Source organism: Leiobunum rupestre, chromosome 7 (assembly GCF_980474605.1).
Source record: "Leiobunum rupestre chromosome 7, qqLeiRupe1.1.hap1, whole genome shotgun sequence".
NCBI classification, from domain to species: Eukaryota; Metazoa; Arthropoda; class Arachnida; order Opiliones; family Sclerosomatidae; genus Leiobunum; species Leiobunum rupestre.
The window spans coordinates 4945475-4970565 of NC_143390.1; positions in this window are offsets into that span (position 1 = coordinate 4945475).

A 25091-nucleotide genomic window follows, 5' to 3' on the forward strand; every position below is an offset into this window, starting at 1 on the left:
GATTTACTACTATCAAATACAAGCCAAACCACGCTGTTAAATGAAACTAAAGTTCGAGTTTCTGAACTACGGAGCTTTCGACAGGGCAATCATAGCCTGGGAGGCGACGCCAGCAGCCTCAACTGTGGCATGTAACGCTTTAGGCGCGACCATTGCGCCACTATTTTGTAATCTTTTGGTTATTTGTGTAATCAACTTTGCGATATATATTTATAACTTTTAATAATTAATTGGACCCCATAGCACAGTGTTCCAGAGGGCCCAAATTTTGGATAAAATTCCACGAAAATAAAGTGGAAATATTTTTTCATATTAATTCTGGTTCAGTACACCATGGAGAGTGTGAATATGCCTAAGAAGCTGAAATTTTCGAATTGTACTAATTTAATGCTGTACTATCCATTTCCGTACTCGGACATCACAAAGTAATTGGACAATTACTAAGAAAAACAATGATAAAAAAGGTTAAAATCAAGAGGACATCGATAAAATAACGTCTTCTTCACTTTTTCCCCAATCGGAAATTACCAGTACTCCGACAATTACTAAGAAAGACAAGAACATAAGCGAAATAACGTAACTATACGAGGTCCATAATGTTTTTCATCGAAAACCATGAGGTCCATCATGTTTTCCAGTGAAAACCATGAGGTCCATCATGTTTTCTATTGGAGTTTAATACATCATTAAATTTAGGTTTTTTTTTTCAATTTTGTTCAACTGATAAGACACAAAAATACACTTTAATAGTTTTGGAAAAATTAAGTACTATTAATATCCTACAATCTAGAGCGATAAGCTTAGGCGCCTCCGTCAAATTTAACAGCTTCACGGTACTTACGCAAAGTTGTGCTTTTTCCTAGCCGCGACACACAGCTCGTTTTACGGCGCACAACTTTTTCAGAATCGGCGTCGATTTCCGAACGTTGTGAACGCGGTGTGTGCTTTGTGCTTTTTAGTCATGAAAGAAATTTTTTAATGTTTAAATCCATCATTGAATTAAGGTTTTTTTGTTCAATTTTCTTCAACTGATAAGACACAAAAATACATTTGAATAAACTTTAATGTTTTAATACATTATTAAATTAGTTTTTTTTTTCAATTTTGTTCAACTGATAAGACACAAAAATACACTTTTATAGTTTTGGAAAATTTAAGTACTATTAATATCCTACAATCTACAGCGATAAGCCTAGGTCAAATTTAACAGCTTCTCGGTATTTACGCCAATTTTGTGCTTTTTCCTAGCCGCGACACACAGCTCGTTTTACGGCGCACAACTTTTTCCGAAATTCCGTCGAAGCATAGTCATGAACCTTTAAAACCGCGGCGATGTTGCCGACATGTTGTGCAAAAATATCTAAATAGGGAAGAAAATCGATAGAGAGAGAAACAAAAAGTTGTGAACGGTGTGTCTGGTGTGTTTATTGTGATTTTTAGCCTGGCAGTTTGGAGAAGGAAACGGTGTGTCGTTGTGAATGGTGTGTCTTTTTTTTTAATCAGCTAGGCTAATACCCAATGCACCACCTTAGGCCTAAGTCAACAAGCGACTTTTCAGGTGGCCGGGTTACAATGCGTAGGAGGGAGGTGGCAAGCCCTGCATGCCACTTTATCGAGCCAAATAACTATTACCGTTAACCTCAACAAGTTTTTATGGAAGGGGAAACCGAAGAGCTCGGGGGAAACCCCTTAAACCAGAGGGGAGATAACTTGCAAACTCAACGCAGAAGGAGTTGTTCCGAGTTTTCACCCAGTGCCACAAGCTGGGATTGAACCCGGCTCTTCTTGCTGCGAGGTGAAAGTGCTAACCACTCCGCCACCCCACCAGTCAAGGCCGCTCCGGAACTTCAGTATTTGTTAAAATTGACTTAGACAGATCCAACGGCTTGTCTATTGGTTTTTCCAAATCAACTGAATTCACCTGTTAAAGGATTTTTTTTAATATTAATGAGTTATTAATTGAAATCATAACTCACCAATACACACGCGACACTGTCTGAAAACAATTCAGGGTCAGGAAACTTCTCAGTAGGACCAAGGCCTCCCCGAAAATGTATTGAACATACATCGTGCGATTTTTATTAATTAACTCAGTAGTTAAATAGGTTCTACCACACGCTGTTATCCACGTTTTACATTTTTCGTATTTAGTCTTTGGTTTTGGAAAAGTAACAAAAAATACGATCTTCATATACCTAGTATTGCTTTTGCATCCCCTGTAGCAGCACTTTTTCGAATAAACCATATCACAGCTTAAAACTTTCTAAGTGAACGATAAATCTTTTAAAAAGTTAAGAGCAAAGGGGAAAACTTATGCCTGGCCTTACCAGACTCTGTTACGACGCACTAGTAAAAATCTCTAGTAACCGATGCGCAATATTTAGGCGCAGTTGAGTCTAACCTATCACTACTCACTTGTATCCAAAGTACTTTATTAAATAAGAAGAAGTAGAATAAGTGTGCAAGTACATTTTACTCAAAACGGAGTTGTTTCAAAGTGTCAACGTTGTTCAAATGAAAGCTTAATTGAATTGAAATCTTTTTGTTCTTCAACAGTACGTAAAACAAGTACAAATTACAAAAGATGTTCGAAATGACCACCCTCAGCTTCGATGGACGCGTGTGCCCGTCGTACACATGCTTGTTAAACTGGTTGGAAGATTCCAATCGTGTTACGAATAGTATCACATGCATCAATTATTCTTTGTCGTAGGTCGGTGATATCTTACTTCGCGGCTGAAGTGTGGTGGAGCCCCATTGTGCAAAAACCACACGCACCTCAATGTTGCTAGTGGTACATCTTCCAGTAATTCGGGTAAAGTATTCTGTAAAAATCGTAGGTGCTCTTCACCAGTTAGCCGGGGTGGAAGGAACACAGGTTCAAGTTAGTTGTTACAAACTTACAAACAATGCCGCACCTGAAATTGTTGTTGGTGTGATCGAACAGTGGTAGCGTGAGGGTTTCTTTGACTCCACTGACGCCTATTGTGCAGATTTATAATGCCGTCACGAGAAAAATTGTCTTCATCAGCCATTAGGATTGTAGCCGGAAACTCTGGATCTTTAGCAATTATGTCCACAATCCATTGGCAAAACTCAACTCGCCTAGGATAGTCTGCTTCGTTCAGGGACTGGACCTTTTTGCAGACGGTAAGGGTGATACTGATGGCCATGAAGTATTCGCCACACCATGAAATTATTGACTCCCAACTGCCTTCCCACTTGCCGGGTACTCTTTCGGGGTCATTGTCGAAAATAGTAAGCACCTAAGTCGTATTAATTTAACTTCCGGCGTAGACGAGTGAAAAGCTCTGCCGTTAATTTTTTCGTTAAGATATCTTCACTCGGAACGTAGTTTATATCAATGAATCCTTTGCTGAACACACACTCTCTCGCGCGCGCGTAGTACTATCCACTCGGTGGAATCGAGACAGGAATAAGCTTCTTCCAACTGTTTTTGGCAAAGCGTCGCGTATTAGGAAAACTTTATCCGAAGGAGGAGAGCAGACACTACACGATGGCTTCCCCAGCCTAGAGCGATCAATCGGGACAGGACCGTCAGCTCCGGCTGGACACATTTTGGGTAGTTCGACGGGTATGGCATCTCAACGTATCTGGTAGTCACGTCATTTCTTGACCTGACGTATCTGGTAGTCGCGTCATCCTCACTCTCATCTAATTCCGATGTAGCATCATGAGAGTTCGTCAACTGCTCACCCTGGCTTTGGGTATCTTCCACGTCTCCACAACGAATTTCTTTGATATTGAACCGACCGTCCCGAGACCGTAAGACATCGTCGAGCTCAGGAAAGTAGACTCGGTATCCGTCGGAATTTCCTTCATAGATGGTTAATGGACGGATTCGTCTTTCCAGTTGATATCTAATACTGTGTCTTCCCGGTTATACGTGTCGGAGCCGTTAGCTTTAATTCATACTTTGTGGTACTAACCGCCTTGGCCCCACAGCTTGGGTGGGAAATCTGAATTCGCGTGTAACATCACTCGGACGGACGCCATAATCGTTCGGTTGTCTCGCTCGGCTACCCCATTCCGATCTGGGGTGTATGGCATTGACTTGCGATTTCATCTGGTGAAACTCGTCGTATACGTACTCAGTACCGTTGTCGGTTAACAACTCTCGAACAGTTACCCGTGGGTTTTGCACAGAGCAATTAAGTCTCTAAAACGGTTGATGACTTCTTCGCCAGAAAATACGTGACACTCAAGCCAGAGTAGGTAGTATCCTCTGCCCTTCATAGAAGATGCCGGCGATGGTCCCCAGAGATCAGATTGAATCCGTTCTTCTGGTCTTTCAGCCTTGTCCAGACGAGTGCTAAAACTGTGTCTGCTCATTTTGCTGTACATACAGCCTACACAGCGCTTGTCAATCTTCGACTCAAACACTTCATAGTCGAGTCTCTTTAACGTAGCTGAAACGTTACGCTTATATTGATGGCCAAAGCGTTCGTCACCTTCACGGTCTGCAGACATCTGGTCTTTTCTTCCGACCTGGACATTAGCTGGGGTGTAGAACTTTTGGAATCGTACCTACTTTCCGCTGCTACCTCGTGTATGGCCACCTCCACCATCGCCTTCATACTTCGACGCTCTCTTCGGGTTAGGACAGTTTCTGGAGATTCGACCTTATTTGTTGCAGTTATAGCACTTCGGTCCGTAGTTTAATTTACTTACTCTGTTCTTTTACTTCGGTTCGAATATCTCTTGCAGTTTGGCCCACATCCCCACACAGCACAAGCCAGTCCAAAAGTGGTCGGAAATGGGTCCAACAGTCGGAAAGTTGTCGTAGTCGTAAAACAGTCGTTAGAGGACCATTTCCTGGATAGCAAATTTATAGTGTTAGCTATACCGACCGTTGGGCCGACTGTAGGGCCGACTACTGTTTTAAATAAATAAAAACACTGCTAATTAATAATAATGTAAGATTTTTATACTATATTATATACATTATATATATTATTTAGTTTTTACTGTGAGATAAATTTATTTGAGATATAGTTCTGCTTAATGTAATTAATGTGTTTAATATTATCCATAATGTGTATGAGACGCTTGATAACAGTCGGACAGACTATTGGCCCGACTGTAGGGCCGACTACTTTTCCAAATAAATAAAAACACTGCTAGTAAATAATATAATATGAGGGTTTGTACTTAAATTATATATTATTTAGTTTTTACTATCAGATAAATTTATTTGTGATAAATTTTTGCTTAATATAATAGATATGGTCAATATTATTCATAATGTGTATGAGACGCTTGATAACAGTCGGACAGACTGTTGGCCCGACTACTTTTCTAAATAAATAAAAACACTGCTAGTAAATAATATAATATGAGGGTTTATATTTAAATTATATATTATTTAGTTTTTACTATCAGATAAATTTATTTGTGATAAATTTTTGCTTAATATAACAGATATGGTCAATATTATTCATAATGTGTATGAGACGCTTGATAACAGTCGGACAGACTGTTGGCCCGACTGTAGGGCCGACTACTTTTCCAAATAAATAAAAACACTGCTAGTAAATAATATAATATGAGGGTTTATACTTAAATTAGGGTCAGTCCCCCTATTATCGGACGCTCCTATTATCGGACAGAATTCTTTTTAATATTATACAAAAAAAATCCCGCGAAAGAAAAACCAAACAAAATACATTTTTCTATAGGTTGTACCTCCATTTATATTTCCGAATAGTTAACAGGGGCGCCGGCCCCTGTAGCAAGAAGAAAGCAGCATCGAACCAGGGTCACTAAGTTTTCTTTGTTATAAATTAAGAAGGGGGAGAGGAATTTACTTTCCCTCCGGTTTTTGGATATTATTTTCAAGTGCTTTAGTAGTTGTTAATTATACATTCTTGGTATCAATGAAAAGACTGAATATTTCACTATAAATTTTTATAGTAAAAATGGCTTTGCGTTTTCTTATTGCAAAGAAACAATTCGATTACGTATTGTAATTAAAACCCTATTATCGGACACGTCTTACACTAATTTTAGGATTGCCTGTCAGACATCTATCATGAATATTAGTTCAGGGAAATAAGGATTTAACGTAAAAAAAATTATAAACAAGGGAAAATAAACGGGAATTGATTCATTAAATAAAGTTAAATAAGGGGGGAGGACATTTTCCGACGTCAGAGGGATGAAACCCCTCAGATAACGACCTCCCTCTAGAATATTTGGTCTTTGTTTAACTTTAGGACACTACCACGAGAGATATTGAAATTCACGAAAAACCTAAACTCTTCATGTGGCATAGCTCGCTTAGGGGGTCACTGAATAACGAAAATACAATGACCTTGAACCAAGTCGTCAAGTTCATTAAAAATTATTACTAGAACGATTAAATTAGTTACAACTGAGAAGTGTGAACCAGATCATTTTACATCGAAATACCTGTAATCCGAGGTGAATTATCGAGGCTCGATGATGTCTAGGGGCCAAAATATTGGACCAATGCCTTCTAGAGCCCGTAACGAGGTTAATTGATATCTGGGGTTGGTAATTAGGTTTTATGCTATCTGGGGCCCGTAATGAGGTTTGATGCTATCTGGGGCCCGTAATGAGGTTTAATGCTATCTGGGGCCCTTAACGATTTAATTGATATCTGGGGCCCGATAACAAGGTTCGATGAAATCTGGGGCCTGCAACGATGCTCAAAGCTTTCTAGGGCCCGTAGCGAGGTTTGATGATATCAGGGGCCCATAAAAAGTTCTGCTGATACCGGGGCTCGTAACGAGTTCCCATGATATCGTTATGAAGAGCTATTATTAATAGGGCCCGCAATGAAACCCGGTGATGTCTAGGACCAGTATCGAAGCTCTATTATTAACAGGGCCCGAAACACGCTAGATGAAGTCAGAACCAGTGGAAATGTAGACAATGTCCGGTCTTAAGGGCCCTTTGTCCGGTTGAAATTCACCGGTGTCCGAAACTTAAGTTCATGTGTCCGGTTCGTAGCTCCTAGTGTCCGAACCAAACGTACATCGTCCGATAAAAGGACCAGTGGTGTCCGATTCATTATCCAAATGTCCGATAATAGGTACTCGTACTAGCCAATTAATTTTTCAATTTAGCACTAATTTACATATTTTTTTAAAAACAATTTCAAAAGCATCTAGTCAATAATGTTCCATATTCCATAGTTCTGAGGTTTAAAAAAGACTCTCTGCTGTTTACCTTAGTTTAAAAATGAATTTTCTATAAGTTGTCCGATAATAGGGGGACTGACCCTATATATTATTTAGTTTTTACTATCAGATAAATTTATTTGTGAAAAATTTTTGTTTAATATAATAGATATGGTCAATATTATTCATAATGTGTATGAGACGCTTGATAGCAGTCGGACCGACTATTACGCCGACTGTAGGGCCGACTACTGTTTCAAATAAATAAAAATAACTGTTAATAAATATACTTAAATTATATATATTATTTAGTTTTTAATCTTTAAGGCCCGGGCCAGCACTTCCATATTTATAATGTGTCTGAGACGCTTGATAACACAATAATTTGGAACGTTCAAATATAATTTGCATTTGCCGATAAGAGCGCACGGCTTGCGGTAGCTGCGGGTTCTCTCTTCATCGCGTCACACAGCGGTAGCCAATTTTTTCTGGAAGCTGCCAGATTGGGCTAGATAAGCATTTTTTGGCGGTTTTTCCGTTTCGTCTGGCGGTAAAATGTATATTTGTGCATAAAAATGATTATTTTTTTGTGTTCGATAGTTTTTTAACAACAAAAAATCGTCTTACATATTGATCAATTACATTTTTTCTTTTTAATATGTACCACAAGATTGTAGTGTTCTTTATTTTCGTGATTTTTGGGCTATTTATTTTTGAAATATGCCCTTTACACGGTGATCCAAAACAAATATGCTAACGTGAGGTTAATAGTAAAACTAAAAGTAAATGTATTTCGCGGCCGTTTTATCCAGTCGAAGACGAGACGATTTTAAATTAGCTAGTTTATGAAGATAAAGAGAGGTAAGATATTATACTTTATTTTAACCTACATTTGCGTGTTACTTTATATAAACTTGATATTTGTTTGATATATGTGGCCTGACCTCGGCCCGTCAATTAACCCTAATTAGTCTTAGTCCTATTTATCTTCATCGGGTAAGCATATTAACGCATGGAACCAACTCGTTAGTCGGTTCCATGATTTATGTCTTTAAAACCAATAGTTGAGAAAACTGTTTTGATATTAAATACACATTTGTAACAGTACAAATATCGATAGTGATATTTGGGGATTTTTTAACAACAGGTACTTTTGTTTTTTATGTGTTTTGTTTTGTTTTTTTTGGTTTGTTATTTGTCAAGGATTACAGTAATGCAAAAAGTTTTAACCGCAAGTTATTATTTAAAAAGATATGATCAATGTAAAATTGCTACTTGCTAACAATTTTTACATCGGAAAATACGACATATTTCGAGATTTCTGTACGTTGGACTGATGACTAAAAATAAAAAGGCTCAATTGCAAAACCGTACTAACTTTTAAGGGTTGGGAATTTTTCCCGTATTTCAACGCATTTTAGCCTTTTTTTAACCATACTATGTCATATTATATGTCTTCTGTGTGATGTTGACTTATACAACGTCGAATTTATTCTAAGTATTGGCGCCTGACGGCGCCGTGCACTCGCTTCGTTCCACTCATTAGTTCCTTAGAATAACTTTATAATTATTATAGTGACTCAAAAGAAATCTACTTCGTTTTTAAGCACAGTAGAAGGTATTGTCAAAATTGTATTTACTATATTTTCCCAATATTGGTTTTTAATTATGATTATATGTTTTAGGAATGAGTGATGTGGTTTTTAAAAAAATCGTTGTTTCGATGCTCTGTGATATTAAACTTATGCTTGAAAATAAGATGAATTTCCAAAACGGATCCACACCCAACACAGACGCATGGGAGAGCGTGAATGGAGCTCCTGAATTTCCACTAAACTCTACGGCTGAAGTTAATCTATTAGAAGAACTCGTCAAAGATGAGAACACCAGAAAAGCTTTGGTAAGAAATTATTTTTAGTTCAAAAAACTGTAAAGCCATCGTCAACACCCCCCCCCCCTTGAAATTTTGGCCTCAAAACCCCCCTGAAATAAAATACTGGATACGCCCTTGACCTCTGCTGTGTATCGACATGACATAGTTATGATACTAATATAAATGTTTGAAATTTGCAGAAGCAGTACGCATGTCTGTGGATCAAAAGATTGTAAAGGATGTGTACGTGGAAACTGTTATGAAGAATTGGTTTAAGCATGCCAAAGATAGGGAAGGCGGTCGTTTAGGCAGTCTTTTGAAAATTGATAAAGAGGGTACTCCTCACGAATTCGGTTCTAAAGAGATGAGTATACCTCCAGAAGATATGTAAATCCCAATATAAATTTGATGTATACAGTTCTTTGTTTTAAAATGTTTACTAATTGCTCAAAAGTTCTTTTAAGAAAAGAGAACCAAATAATTTGTGATAAGGAAAGATCTCGTAAATTTTTATAAACTAGTAAGTTAATAGTTATAGTGCAATTGGTTTTTTAAGTGTAATAAATATTACCTGTATTTGCTCACTATGGCCCAATTTTAAAAAAAAGTTTCTTAAAAGGCCGAGGAAAAATTTACCTGATTTAGCAGCTAAATTTGAAATAAATTTAGTTTTATTTTTTAATTTTGTTATTTCAAAACCAATATTAAAATTAATGATACCGCATACTTCAAAATAGCTTTAATTAAAAAAAGAAGTGAAATTCTCTATACCATGCCCTAAACATTTAAAGTCATTAATTTTTGCATTTGAATAAATTAATCGGCGTTAAAAAAGTCAACCTATTTAATTACGCGATATTGGCGGCCCAATTTTTTTGAAAAGTCGACCCAGCATTTACAGTAAACAGTCGGGCCAACCATTGAAATGTCTAATTACTATTACACTAAACTGCGCCGGGTCGACCAATCTAGTGGGTAGGTCTAACTAAAACAAACAGACGTCAGGCCGACTCATTTCGGGAAGGTTGGCCCAAACTTTTCACAATACCGTCGGGCCGACTCATTTCTGGAAGGTTGGCCCAAATTTTACACAATACCGTCGGGCCGACTCATTTCGGGAAGGTTGGCCCAAACTTTTCACAATACCGTCGGGCCGACTCATTTCTGGAAGGTTGGCCCAAATTTTACACAATACCGTCGGGCCGACTCATTTCTGGAAGGTTGGCCAAATTTTACACAATACCGTCGGGCCGACTCATTTCTGGAAGGTTGGCCCAAATTTTACACAATACCGTCGGGCCGACTCATTTCTGGGTAGTCGGGGGACTGTGACATTCGCGACTCTCCAGTGGATAGCGAAAAGGAAAAGTCGGCGATGCAATCTTCGCCAACCGTCGGCCCGACCAATTTTTGCTGCGTGGGTCTCCTTCGGCTCCTTACAATGTGTGATCATGTTCTGGACCTTCCTTGACAGTGATGACCAGATAAGGGTTCGAGCGGTACTGAAGGCCACTCCGAACTTCTTTTTGATAATGGTTCAACTCGGTGACCAGTGACGACGTCGAAGACGTCTCAGATACTGAGAATGTCAATGACCTGCCCGCTCCTCCCGTTTTCTAGTCCAGTCAGTTTCTCAATATCGTGTCGAGGAAGCCCATCCATCGTGATGAGGAAAGATTCGGAACTTTCCGGATATTCGCTCAGTCGTTTCATGGTGTGGACGGTGATATCAGTGGCGCAGTGGAAGCGTGCTGGGCTCATAACCTATTGAAGTCTTAAACTCATAGCATAGCTAATTAAATAAACCAACAAAATGGATATAAAATGACAAAGCAAAAGACAATGAAATTTATAATAATAATAATAATAATTATCAGCTAGAGTAATTCCCAAGTCATTGAGCGACTTTCAATGCCTTCAAGCAGGTGGCCGGGTAACAATGTGTTAGGGCCGTCTTTAACCTATTGGAAGCCCTGGGCACATTAGGATAATGGGGCCCCTATGACCTTGACAGAGCACTATTTTGTTCGTGCCTACTGCGAAGGTTCGAGTCTACTTTTTATGGCGCAGATGTATACTTATCACTTAGGAGACACCTTATTAATTTCAGGTTTTATATATTACATCCCTTGAATACGACAGGATAAATGGTGTGAAAATGCATTTTTGGAGTCTCAAGAGGACTAGATATTTTGTAATTTCAAGCGAATATTGGAATAATATTTAATTCTGCGCGACAAGGTTTTGACACTCGCGATATACGCGAATCGTATTCGGAGCTGAGTACTTTAAAGTCCTCCCCCCACCCCAAATGTTTTTGTTGTTTGTATGACTCTCGAAAGGAAGAATAATTGAAACATTGAATGCTTATTAATCTGTAAAGTAAGACCTCGCGGTTACGTTAAAAAATGTTTTGTTGGCTGTACCCGGTTCGTCACGTGATCCAACGCCCAAGAACCACGCCCTGTAGCTTTTTAAAGCTAACGGGGTAAGACACTGCGCGCCTCTCAATCATACGCTCTCTCTCCGGGTAGGCGGAGAATATCGACGTTACAACATAAAAGCGGGGACTACAGTTGCGCCTGCATGTTCTCGGTTAAAATTAATTCACTCTTGGTAAAACTGGTTTCCCCCTTTTCGACGTTATCCCTCTGTCGGGAGCGTGTCACTCCCGGGATGCTGAATATTGCACTCTTACGGTTTTTCTAGTGTGCTAAAAAAGGGCGCGAAATTATCTTTAAAGGGCGGAATTTTTGAATTTCAATACTTTTGTTTGCCTTTAATGGGGAGGGAAATTCGAGAAGATCAAGTCAAATTATAGATAGTTTGCATCCCCGTCTTTTGACGCGATAAATTGCACTTGAGAATTGTGGGTTTAGCTATTTCTATGTGTAAAAAATGATTTCATAAATACAAAAACGTTTTTTTTTCGAGCAAAATTTCAAATTTGAGGTCAAAATGTAACTTCATAAGGAAAACATGGGGAGTGTAGCAGTCTGATAACTTCGGTTCATTTTTTTTTTACTTTTAAAGTGCTTGAAATAGACAGTGAATCAATACTTAAATGGCTAGATTTTGCATGGTCATGTTATAGTTAACCTTGTTTATTTATTCTCAGCGTAATGAGTTAAGACGTGACTGTAAATTTCGGTATTAAGAAAAAAAATTATCAGAAGTATATAAAATCTTATTTTATTGGTTTTAAATCTACATAATCAAAAAGTAAAACACTTCGTAAGTAGGGCACAATAAAGCGTATGCGTGATATAACTATACGTCATTCACAAAATTATGTAGGAACAATACATTTTAGTGACCTTTTTCCAACATGTAGGTGGTCCTTAAAAGGACCGTTTTTTTGGTTATCCTCACCTAAAGGGTAAGTGAGGTTTTAATATGTAGAAGAGATTTGCTTCACCAAACTAACAGATAATACTTACTAAAACTATATCCATTCCTTGACCATCAAGATGTACGAAAGGTTTCTTACTCCTTCTGCAGCGGAAAATGGACCCTGCCATGGAAAAAGTGCGCTCCACGTCGGCGCTGGACGCGGGAATCCCGAGGATTCGTCTAGCCAACTTCGCTAGTGTTGGGTACTTTCCCCGATGTGATCTCCTGTATTCTAGGGGGTCACACTCCACTGGCTGGTTGGCTTCTTCTAGATATCGTGCCAACTCTGAGCGTTCGTTGTCTTGAGCGAACGTAGGCTCCTCCCTGGTCCGAGCTGCCCGTACTATGACCCATAGACCACCGGTAGACGGAATTTACTCCTCCTGACCGATGGGCTCGTGAAATTGAGACTAATATTCGGAAAAAGGTCTTTTGGCCGCTCTCGCGTTCAAAGGCTGGAAAAAAAGGGTCTCCATTGACCGTGTTTCAATCATCGAGTGGAAATGATTCTGTGAAGTTAGACTGTTAATAACGTTTCTCATAAAATGTTTGATAAAATTTTCTTACCAGGAAATAACTCTATTTTCCCTCGCGGATCGAATAGAGCGACCATGACATAGTCGGGATCGACGATTACCTCCCAAAACCGGGTTTTCAGGAGACTCAGCAATTATTTTTTAAGTACTCCGAAGAAGGGAGCGATGGCTGTCAGCATTTCGTCATATACTAGAAGAAGTTCTCCAATGACGAGTTGGGCAACGGGCTCTTTCTTTTGGAACACATCAGTGGCCGTCTTGATAGGTTTTAATAGCCGCAAGATCTCAGTCATTTGTCGTTGATGGTCTTCCGTCGGGAGAGCCATCTTTGGGAAATTTGGCCCACTTGAAGCTTCGACTAAGGTTTCTCCGAGAGCCTGTCTTATTGCGGGCTATAGTTAAAGAAATAATAAAATCGTAATTAGCAAATACACTTGAAAAATGATAACGGTGTTATGTACCAAAGGTAATCGCTCCATCGCCGTATATATGGAGTTCCATCGAGTTATAACTGGGACCTAAAAATAAAGCCCATGTGGAGACCTTTCACGGAATACCTCGCTCCACTTTGGTGAGCGCTTCCCAATCATTCACCAGCTTGATGATCGAGTCCGCTCTTGGATTTTCTTTAATTGCGCCATTTACTACGAGCTGTAGCGAATGGGCTACGCAACGGTTTCGGCTCACCCCTTCCCCTAGAAGAAGGCCCAGGTATTGTCTCTTCCTCGGCGGGTGGAAAGATATTAGGATGATCTTTTTCACATTTACCAAGAAGATGAAAAAACTTACCATCATCTTCTAAAGCAAAATCATTCGAGTACGCGCTTGAAAGCTCCGAATCCGAGAAATCGGGATCATCTACATCCCAGGGCTCTTCGACAATGTCCAACATGTTGATTGCCTTGGTGTTATTGGCAGCGCACACGCAAGAAATCTGTAAATGAAAATTATTATTATATCTATATACGTGTATATTTTAAATAGCAGGTCTTAATGAAGAAGCAGTGGCGTAGCTGATGGTCCGCAGGGCCCCGAGCTTCGGTAGGCCTCGATCACTATAAAAAAATTGAAAGGGGGGGGGGGGCCATTGAGATTTTAGTGGGGGGGGGGCTCTGAGTTCTCAACTACGCCACTGCGAAGAAGGCTCGAGACCGGCCTCGGCTAGAACAGCCTTAATTTTTTCCAATATTGCTTCGCCAGTGTGACTTCCTGGGAAGTGCTCGAATGACAGCAAAAGGTTGTGAAATTTTAAATCCTCGTAAATAAATTAAGCTCTGACTCCCATCACCGATTGCTGCCTCCGATTAGACCAAATATCCAGCGTTATGTGGATGGCGCCTTCCGGCAATCCAGTTAAATGGCGCTGAAATATAATGAATAAAACACGAGGCCGAATAATATTGCGTTTCATAATTATTAGGCAATTACCTTGATTTTAGGTTTGATCTCATCTTCCACTATTTGGTGTAACTCCCTGACTACGGTTCGACGACTATATTCCCCCAGCTGTGGATTGGCAGTAGAAATCGCGTAGCGAAATCCTTTACCTTCCACTACGCTGAAAGGCAAGCGATCGACCGTGATCATGTACACTTCGAAGTTGCTTGAGAGCCGATTCGTCCATTCTCCGATTCTTCGTGGTGGGAGCGGCGTCTTCCATAAACAAAACATCGTCGACGGAATCGGCGGTAGGTGACACTTTAGACAAGTGAATGGCATGGAAAGTGTCCTACAAAAAGAAGCGAGGTCAAGCGTTAATGGCAGTTTCATTAGGAAAGTGAACAAAAATTTCAGAAAAGTGAAATCTTCCTATATGGCGTTCCAAATTAAAAGGACAGTCCGTTATTGCTAAAATCTGTCTACGGCACGTTTTGCATTGACCGACTACCACTATTGATGGCGTAACGCCATCGCTTTCAAGTTTGTTACCTTCGTAGTCAAAATACAAATGACTTTTTTTTTCTGCTGTACGTGCCAGACGCAAATTTTAGCTCTATCGGGGCGAGCTTAACGAGGGTCGACGGGTACGTTCCTGGAACGGGACGCTTTCTGCCTTTTCGATGTTTCGGCCAATGAGGCGTCGCGATGACAGGTGAAGAAGGGCCACTGTCACTGCTACCAGGATTACTCTTCAGCGACCTGAAATTTTCGATTGAAAAATTAAATTTCTATTTTAGTGAGAATATTTGAAATCGACCAAAATAGTTTAATTTTAAAATTATAATAATAGAAATGATATACTTCATGGCTCGTCTTTAATATTATATATTTTTAAATTTAACTTTAGCCATGACTTTAAAATTTATGAAAATAGTTTAGTAATGTCTTTAAAGAAATCTGTTAGGCGGTCTCCCCTCATTTTCTGCTTATCGAAGTTATCGTTTGGCAGTAGTCTTGAGTGTAGTTAAGGGCTATAAAATAATGTCGGACGACAGTTTTCGTACCTTCATCGAATATCATTTTACTCAAGCTGAAGGTAATTATTGCTCAATTTATCAACACGCGTTTCATATAGTTTATTAAGTTCCTTTTTCTGGGATTAATTTTAGCTTGGAAAAATCGAGAGGAACACCTAATGAGTAGGATTCGTAAGCACGAAAAGGAGGTGACGGCCATCAAGGGGCAAGCGTTGCGGAAGAAAGGCGTTGACGCGTCCACCTCAACGTCTATATCACCAGCGCGCTCTCGTCGGAAATTGTCTGGAGCGGTGGGCCCGTATTGGGATTTTAACGCCCCGTGTAAACAAATCCACGCTTTCTGATTTGTATGTTTCTTTAAAGCAATCGATTAACGTAAACCTAAATCAATTGATTTGTTTGTTTCTTTTAAAGGCCCGAACGGAAGCAAGCCCCTTAACCCTGGTTCGTGGAAAGGGCGACCAGGAAGAAGGCTGCTCTTCCTGGGAAAGCTTGTCAAGTTTGCGAAAAAGTACGCTTTAAAATTTCCATAGTGGTACGTAGGATAAAGCCAACAAAATAATTTATATCACTTTTCATGAAAGTGGTTCGAAGGCGCAACAGAAAAGGAGCGGCAAGAACACCGGAACAGGTGCTCAAAGCATCGAGGACGGCAACGCATCACCAGGCCTCAAACCCCACACCATTATTGGGCCATCGCCCTCGATGACACGGGCTTAGAGGAAACCGTCGTGGTGGTGCCCCGGCCAAAGAGGAGACGAGCACTAAAAATAATCAATTTGAATGGTATAACGTGATAATAATTAAACAATTCAACACGTTTCATTTGTCTTGCGATAATCATTCTCTTTACAGAACCGGAACCCTCAAGCTCAAAAAAACCTTATTGAGGTACATCCTCAACCAAAAACAAACGGCCCTTTTAAGGTCCACCCCCCACTTACTGGTTAAAAGGTAGCGCCTAAAATGTATTCGTGAAAACATACGGATTTGAAAGTGATGGTCTTGTATTGACCTCGCTTCATAACGTATAAATAACCGGTGCCTCTGATTTTTACCGGAGGCACCGAAATAATCTTAATAAAATAGCTGAATAAGTATTCATTAAAACATTATGTTAGTCATAGCGCGAATTTTGCCACGGGTTTAGAATCACTGTCTATTTCAAGTACTCTAAAACTATAAATAAATAGAAGATTCGAATATCCCGCCCTTTAAAGAGAATTTCACGCCCTTTTTAGCGCGCTAAGAAAACCAAAAGAGTTAAATATTAAATAAGCTTACGTTAAAATAGGTAAACAAGATTAGGATATATAAAAGGTGAATAAGCTTACAATCAAATATTAAAATAGGCATAATGAGAATTTTGCCACGGTTTTAGAAAAGTGGAACTTCAATAGTTGACTAGAGATGGTGAATGTCCTCTCCTATCGTCAAAAATACTTGTCATTGCTTTCTTTTGAGATGGATTTACCTTCAGTTGGTCAGGATTCTTTAACTTGAGTGATGAATACTAAAGAATTATTTTCATAAAAGATAATGACTTTGTACGAAGATGATCTCAGTAATAAACGCCTTCCTTTCGAGTTAAATGTATTTGCCACCCTTAGAGCGAAAATGTAACCATCGATTCGATGTCTTCCGTTTATGAGCTCAGAAGTTCTTTTATATCATCTAGAGGTGTGCAAATACCATTTTTGGGCATCTAATCGAATATTTATTATGACAAATAATTTGGTCGAATATTTTTAGAGCAAAATTTTAAGCCAGTTAACTGATCAAATACCAAATAATTCGACGTATTTGGTTTTGAAATAACCAAATTGTTTGCATATTTGTCAAGAAAATGAAGTAATTGAAATCACTGTTCATTTTACTTTTACAAACAAAATTTAAAATACACATTTTTAAAGTTTCACTACCCCAGGTCGAAGCCAGCTAGCGACTTTTATTCTTTAGTAACTACTAACTACAATTAAAATCAAAGGATCTGCTATATTATTCATGCTTTGCAAACACTTCATCAAAATCTCGAGTTTTTAAATATATGTAAAACACGAAGGAGCAGATCTTTTATTACAAATAAAAAAATAATATTTAATTTAATTTAATTTATATAATTTTAAACGAATAATTTAGTGAACTCAAAAATTCAAAACCGAAAAATCCAATAAGTTACTTACTTCAACCTTTCTCCCAGTTATTAGTTTTGTTTTGAACTTTGTTTACATTTTAGTTTTACTATGCTATTCTAGAAAATTCCATAACAAAGAACACGCGAATAATCTAGCCAATATTCGCTAGAATAAACAGCTTCTGCCTTTCGCTAAGAAGTTTTAATACACAGGGTATGAATAATGGACGTGCAAGTTACTCTTTATATGGTCCTTCCCACTGTGGCCTAAAGAGAGGTGCCAGAAATAAGCACTAGTTCGGAAATTTCACAGCGTTCTACTCTGATGGCATTGAAACACAAATTAGAAAAAGACCCGCGGTTATTCGACCAGTTTGCAAACTATTTGAAACTACCAAATACTTTTTTCCTATCTTATCGAATATTCGACTATTTGATCAAGAAAAACGTATATTCGCGAACTTTCCCAAGTGCTATTCGATTCAACGAATCGAATATTCAATTTGGTATTCGATCGAATTATTTGGTTAAACCAAATATTTTGCACACCCTTAATATCATCGTGACCGTACGGATGGCTACATAAAAAAAACGCGGTTTATTTTTTAATTTGGTGGCTGGAAACAGCGGGGTACCCAGTCGGTTTGGCGTCGCGAGCGCGAGCCCAAAGGAAGCGGTTGCCGCACAATCCCCTGTCTGACTAGTCGTAAAGCCCGCGAATCCATTTTGTTTAAATTTAAAAGGTGCATTTTCCATGAGATTTTTCCGTCAAGAATAGTTACAAAAATCTTATGTTTTTAATCTTGGTGGTTTTCAAACAAGACTCAAAGTAAAAAACCCGGTTATTTAACATTAAGGCTCAAAATCTAAAAGGTAAATCTAATTCTAATTATGTTTGTAGCAGTAATGGAGTTACTATTTATGAGTACTAAGCAATTATAAATTGATTTTATAGATATAAAAGCAATAATATAAGTGTATACATGTATAATATGCTTATGTTAAAAAGTAATTTCTAAATACTGAAAATTTCAGACACGAACTGTTTAATTTTTTTGGTCATGTTAAAGCTATTTAAATATTGAATCACTGTCTATTTCAAGCACTCTAAAAGTAAAAATAAATAGAAGATTCGAATTTCCCTCCCCATTAAAGGCAAACAAAAGCATTGAAATTCAAAAATCCCGCCCTGTCAAGAGAATTTCGCGCCTTTTATAGCGCGCTAGAAAAACCAAAAGAGTGCAATATTCAGCGTCCCAAGAGTGACATGATTCCGAAAGAGCGCGAAGGGAGTCGAAAAAGGGGAACCAGCAATTGGATCAGTTTTACCAAGAGTAAATTAATGTTAACTGAGAACGAGCAGGCGCAACTGTAGTCTCCGCTTTGATGATGCATAGGCGATATTTTCAGTGTCAAGTTTTCTTGTATTTATTTTTCAAAATTAGTTAAGTGGTATGGTTTTTTTTTAATGCGGCCACGCATCTTTGTTGCAGGCTTAGGGGCGTCAAACTCCTGTTCCAGGTTTAGTTCTCCCATGTTAGAGTGACTTCGTCGTTGATTCGCTTCGTTAGAAAGCCTTGGTGATGAATGAATTTAACAATTAACTTTAGATTAAAGAGTTAAATGACGATAAAATACAAGAACAATCTTATACGTTGTAATGTTGAAAACCGAATCTAAGAGGATTTATAAAATTGGCGAATAAGTAGATAAGTCCATAATGAAAAGGGATAATAAAGCTTAACCCTATTTAGGGTTTAGCTTTATGATCCCTTTTCATTATGGACTTATCTACTTATTCGCCAATTTTATCATCCTTTACAATGCAGTCCATAGGTGGTTCCTTTTAACTTAACATTAAGAGGATTTATCATAAGCGCTCGTTACCATAGTAACTTAATGCATTAGCAACGTAGCGCTCAAAGATATAACGTAAAGGGCGATTTCTCTGGATATTCTCCATTATAACTACTCTATATGGCTCTTTACTTTTTGGCGAGACCAGGGTTCACTCGCTGGTTCGACCTTTCATATCCCGGGCTCAGTCGACATGCTACTTGGAGCTGATGTTATTCTTAATTTGGTTCAAGATGGATAACTGGTGGGAAGACCGGGAGCTCCTGGCGCATTCAACACCGTCTCTGGCTGGGTGGTAGTTGAAACCACAGGAAGTCAAGGTCCAAAACAGAACACCAATCCAAGTCAGTTATTGCCACCTCGAAACGCAACTCGCGAGATTATCGGAAATCGAAGAACTAGAACATCGATCAAATTCCACGCCCACCGAAATTTAATGCGAACAGGCGTTTCAAGATACCGTCAGTCAAGACGCCACCGGTCGATACATCGTCAAACTACCAATCAAATACAATTCTCCAGAACCTTGGCGAGTCAAGAAATAAAGCGTTAAAAAGATTGAAATACGTCGAACGACGCCTTGAAGCTAATCCCTCAATTTACGACAAGTACAGAAAATTCAAGAAAGAGTATATCTAGTTGAACCAAATGGAGCTTCTACCATCTCATGCTATCTTCAAGGAGTCAAACTCAGCCTCGAAAATACGAGTCGTATTTGATGGATCATCAAAAACATCCAACGATATTCTCCTAGTGGGTTCAAAATTACAATCCGATCTGGTAAACCTCCTCATTCGAAAATGTACCGCCAAATCTTATTCAATAAAGAAAACCTCCACTATCAACGAATACTTTGGAGACGTCAGAAAGAAGATCATCTTGAAGATTATCAACTACGAACGGTGACGTATGAAACAGCGTCAGCACCCTACCTAGCCACAAAGGTCTTGCAACAGCTATCCAAGGATGTAGTCAAAATATCCGCTGGCTTCTCAAATCTTGCTGACGATTTCTACAGGGACGATCTATTACCAGGCGCAGCAGATACCACTACAGCCATCAGATTACAACGACAGTTTCATCAAGCAATGGATGAAGCAGGACTTCCACTACGGAAGTGGGTGTCAAATGATCAATTCGTATTGGAAAACATTCCACCCGAGCAAAAAGATCCTGCCTCCCTTGAATAGCGACAATGCCGAATCAATTCAAACACCGGGGCTACAATGGACACCAGCAACAGACGTTCTATCATTCGTTCTCAAATCACCAACTTCCCGAGTAGTTGTTACCCAACGCATCATCCTGTTCGACACGACAGGCCCTTAACGGGTCAGAGTGTGCAATAACTGGTGGCTTTACCGGGGAGTCGGGGTCCGGCTCTTGTAACCCATAATGGCGGTGGCGCACTGGGAGATGTTAGCTCTGATCAAATGGTTCTATCTCCACCTCCGACTTCGGTCAGGTAGCCTGCTGTGGGGCGGCGGGCCTCCGTATGAGGGCACGGTGATCCTGTTTCCCGGCCTCTTTGAGCCACCGGGATCTCCGGTGCCAGCTGTGCCAGGTTATGTGGACCGCTGTGTGCTCGTCGTTCCGCTTTAGGAGCTCTCTCCAAAGGGTTTGACTCTTTACCTACATAGGTAGGGTGTCGGCTGGAGTTGCATCCACTCTTTATCCATATTGAAACGCTTATTTCTGGCATTGATTTTCCATGCTATAGACGCAGTGCTTCCACATGCAGGGAATTTTTCCTTTTTCCGGAATTTTTCAACCTTCAAAACCGCTCAAAGGGTATAATGCAATTTAAGAGGGAAAACGGCTTTTCGCGGGGGGAAATGTTCTTTGCACGGTAAGAAAGGGAATTTATGTTTTTTTAATACGGTCATAAAATTCATTTTCAGAATTAATCTGAATATCTATATAAATTAATATTAAGAGCGAGGGATAAAAAATTTGAATTTCTATGTCAAGAACGCGAAAAACCGGATTTTTCATTTAATGAAATTATCGCAAGAGCGAAATTTATATATTAAATGTGGGAGCCCTGTATAGACTGGATCCTGCAGTTTTGTGTTTCAAAGTTCAAACTACTACTCGCAAAAAGTTATAACCTTAATTAATATGCTGTTTTATATATTACATTAAAATTTGGTAGAAATACAAAAGAAATTAAATGGTTAACGTTCTATGCAAGCTAATTATCTTATAAAACAGACATGTACTAAATTCTTTCTATCCAAATCTGCACTTATTATTTTTAAATTCTGATTTAAAGTATAATTATACATCAGTATTTAAATTTGGCATGCATCATGAAAAACTGAAGCTCCTCACAAGTCATGTACGCGCTTGTAGTAAAAAAGAGTGACAATAGAGTTACATTGAAATGGCCACATTTCTTGCTAGAAAGGCCTGATATAATGTGTGCAGTAGCCTGTTTGAATTGTTAAAGGGACTTTCAAGAAAGACCTAGTCGAATTGAAACAAGTCATTCAGTCGTGACTTGGTCTTCACAATGAACGGCAACTTCATGACTTATCTTTTCTAAGCTAAAGGACACTTGCAGGCACTCTCTTTAGGTTTAGAATATCATCTGTTGACTGTGAAAATAGAGGCTATAGCTGCAGCCAAATTTTCTGTTTACTTTAAAACATTCTTGATTAAATTGATTGCAAATCTCTTTTATTGATGACATTTTTACTAGTTTAGTTTCTATAATGAGTTTCAGCAATTTAAATGCTCTAATTTTACACGTAATCCTTTACAATTTAAAATGTTCTCAGTTTACTGTTACAGTTTCAAGGCTCAAATTTATGGAAAGAGTTTTAAAATAAATAAAAAGTGAGGAAAATCGATGAAAATTATTTTAGAAATATATTTTGCTTTTTAAAATAATTCCAAAAAATAACTCTTTAATTCTAAAACATTTCCAATATCTGTGCCTTCATAGATCCCAACTGCTCCCCCTTAAATCAACCTTCCAACTGCTTTGATAAAAGCATTTTTTATTTAATAGCTGTCCCTTTGCTCTGCCTCACAGGGCATATTTTGTCTAAAATTTATAAAAGAAAATATAAGCCATAAGTTAGAAAATAAATAGGTTTTATTTTTAAATCTATTTTGAACAGACATTTTATATATTGAAAATTATTTTAAATATTTTACTTAACCAATTATCATCATCATTTCCCAATGTTATGTCAAATTAAGTTTTAATTTCCCATTAGGATTTAGATAACAAGATATAGGTGTATAACTGGTTCTAGTGAGCAAGTGAAATATACTATGCTAATTTTGGTAAAACTTTCAAACTATGTTTTTCGTTGATTCAAAGATAGTGTTTATGGCTACCATAGCATGATTTGTGAAGAGCTTTTATCTCAATCATGTATCAAGAGTTTTCCAACTCTGCTGAGCTTTCAAATCAAAAACCAACCACGTGTAATTTATATTCACAAAGGCAACGTGTAATTTATAGCCACAACCAAAAGTGACATAATTACCAAAAGTGTGTCAGTTCCTTTACTTTCCTATGCTAAAGGTCTAATGAATGCTCGTCTCGAGAGAGACCACGTAGAAGGCTAGAGTACAATGGACTTGGTACTTTGTTTCTGGCTTTTTCATTAGCCGTTGTATGACGTGTACTCTGTCTGTCCCCCAATTGGCGTAAATTATTATTTTATATATTAACCTTACCTAAAAGTACGTACTAAGCTTTAAAACCTTAATAAAAGTGCTCTACAATAGTCTTCGGTAACATTTTATTACGGAAGAAAATTTTAAATAAATTTTCTCAAAGTTTCCTTTTTATTAGAATATTTTGATATTTGTTATAAAATGGAAATCTATTTTCAAATATTAATTAGTACTTATTTTTTAATTAATTTCTTATTTTGTAAAAATAAGAAGGAACTATAATGGAACTATTTAATCATGCGCCTCTATGTATTGTCTGGTCAGCTTGGAACTTCAATGTTTCGTTCATGGCTGACGCGTAAAAGATCTTCGCATTCGTGATCCTTGCTTTTAATTATGTCGAAGAAAAGTGCGTCTATCCAATGTAATTTAAATTTAGAATTTAAACCTAAAAGTAAAAATGCGCAAACACAGACTATTAAAGATAGAACGTCAAAACTGGACCCAAAAGAAATCTGCACAAAACATCACCTTGATTTCACTAAGCCTAGGCCTAATACCCGTGATTTCGCTGTTCAAGCAATAGAAGCAAGAAAAGTAAATGTCTCAGCTTTTACTCAAACTGAAATACTAAATAATGACGCCTCGATACAAACTCTAATTGAAAACTTATCGGTTGATACTCAAACTGATGAACATGTTTACTTTGATTACTTCCCAACTTATTTGGGTGTCCCATTCAAAGCTATTGTTTTTAAACATTTAGTCTGTGTTGAAAAGTTATCGTCAAATAAAAAGGTTGGTTCACTTTAAAATATTTATCTTTACACCCATGACATTTAAAAAAATATTTTTAGGTAATTCTTGAAGTAACTAGAGTTGGTTCATTTGATGTTGTACTTAATCCTGAACCAATTAAATATAACTGAAGATGGGAGTTTGGAACTTTAAGGGATTAATCAGAACATCTACACTTTTAAGTGATAGTGGTTTTCAACATGAAATTGCATTCAAATGTTTCAGTGAATTGGTACATGAAGACTACATTTTGTCATGGATTAGGTGAAGAAACGGATGAAATTTTGCCTTTATTAGTGAACAAACCCAAACAACTTATTATGCATAGCTATCCAGTCAAACATTATATGTCCTCCAAATGCCAAAATTTCTTTATGAAGGCCATCAATGTGTGTAAGAACTGTTAATGTTTGTTGCGAATTTGCCTGAAAAATCGATCAAAGGCTCTAGCAACACCATAAAGACTTAAACGTTCTCACCCATCTTCCAAGTGTCCAACTTAATATTTATCACCATACAGTGCAGCCAGAAAGAAAAAATTTAAAACTACAAGCAAAGTTAGAATCGTTAAAGATTTCATTGGACTGCCAGCAACATGGAGAAATGAAAAACATTACTAATATTATAAATGACAAATTTTCTGATACTATTGATGATGTGTTAAAAATACCAAATATGGAGGAGACAGATGAAATAATTGAAAATAGAAAGGAATTTCGAAAGGTGTGGGATTAAGATTATCTGACCTACCTAAATAAAGAAACCATTCAGTTTCGCAAAGACCAGGAAAAAAATGGTAAGTACCTTTTTGCAAGGATTATTTAACTCGGGGAGAGTCAGAACTGTACCTAGCGACCTAACTAAAACACACTCTCGAAAGCCCATTTTTTGCCCAAAGGGCGCTTTCAAAACAAAATAAGCAGTCCAGAATCCATGACTAAGGAAATGTTTAGTTTGTGAGAGTGCATGCATTTAAATAAACTGATTCAAAAACGGAAATGATAAAGGAGATTAACCATAGCTGGACGCTAACTAGTGCACGATATAACGTTAGATGACAAATCTACTTCTGGATTTGAATAAACCAGGGGTGGGGGGACCAATTCTACCGAAACTATAGAGAGGAGTATTATCGTCTGGTGATTGGAATAATCAGTCTGATATCTTATTCCAATCACCAGATGGTAACAGCAAGATCCTCTCTCCCCCCTTTACCCCCCTCTCGATCACCAGAATTTCCAATCACCAGATTCTATATGCTCTCCCCTCCCCAATCGCTTT